Here is a 1136-nt window from a genome sequence, read left to right as displayed (position 1 = left end):
ATATGGGCTTTCAATGTGCATGAAATCATCACCTCTATATATAAATTCTCTAGAGATGGAAAGCATCGCAGCAAGCCAATAATTATGTTCAGATCAAAACTAAACATTCCAATATATATAAGATCTTGATAGAATCCAGCAGCAATGATAGGCTATCCATGGACGAACTCTTCATTGAGCATATAACATAATATTAGTACGCAAAGTGTACTCCAAGATGATATAAAACTTATGCGCAAAAATGAAAAATGCAGCTTATGATTACAAATGTGTAGATGATAATATACGGTACCTGAATAAGTGTGGAGCCAAACAGCAACTTGTTGTGATCATCAAACGGATCACAAATTACACCCAAGGTCTCCAGTTTGGGCGCTGAGACCACCGTTATTTGCGAAGGTGTATAACAATTATCAAGGAGCAACCTTTGAAGTGAAGGTGCATCTTCGATGATGAGTTGTTGTCATTCAAAATAAATACCAATGCTTTTAAGGTGAGGCGACTTTATTTTGAGACAACTGATAGGGATTTCTAGTCCCAAAACAATCAGCAAGCGCTCTAGGGCAGGACAACTGGAGTGGATGATGCTATGAAATGAGGCCTCCAATAGATAAACCACCACAAGAGAAAGTTTTTTTAGCAGTGGGAGTCGAAGCATTTGTACCAGATCATCTGGTAGATGGCACCGGGTGAAGGTGGCGGTGTGGAGAGAGGAGCAAAACCACGAGATGGACACCGGTGGCGTGGGCACGAATTCTTGGCGTGTGCATGGTATGAAACTTTCATGGTAATGGTAGAACTCAAACTGCTGGAGTTTTCTGAATTTAGGGGATGTCAGCCAAGCGTCCACCGTGCCGGGTATGGATAGCAGGTAGCATATTGGGATGCAAAGGCGTTGAACAGGGCCCTGCTAGTGAGAGAAGATGATGGCTCTAAGGAGATCAAATTTAGGAAGGACAGATATCTGCTCAAAGTCGAGATTGATGGGCATGGTGCGCCATAGAGGGCGCCACCGAGTTGAGAGGACTTGTGTGCGGCAACAATCCTTGGTGGGGAGAAGCGAGATGATCTCCTCAAGGATGACGTCCAGGAGATCGCTGATGTAGTCCACCGGAGATTCTACCGATTCCTTAGAT

Source organism: Triticum dicoccoides, chromosome 4A (assembly GCF_002162155.2).
Source record: "Triticum dicoccoides isolate Atlit2015 ecotype Zavitan chromosome 4A, WEW_v2.0, whole genome shotgun sequence".
NCBI lineage: Eukaryota > Viridiplantae > Streptophyta > Magnoliopsida > Poales > Poaceae > Triticum > Triticum dicoccoides.
The sequence above is the reverse complement of the archived record's forward strand: the minus strand, read 5'-3'. Positions refer to the sequence as shown.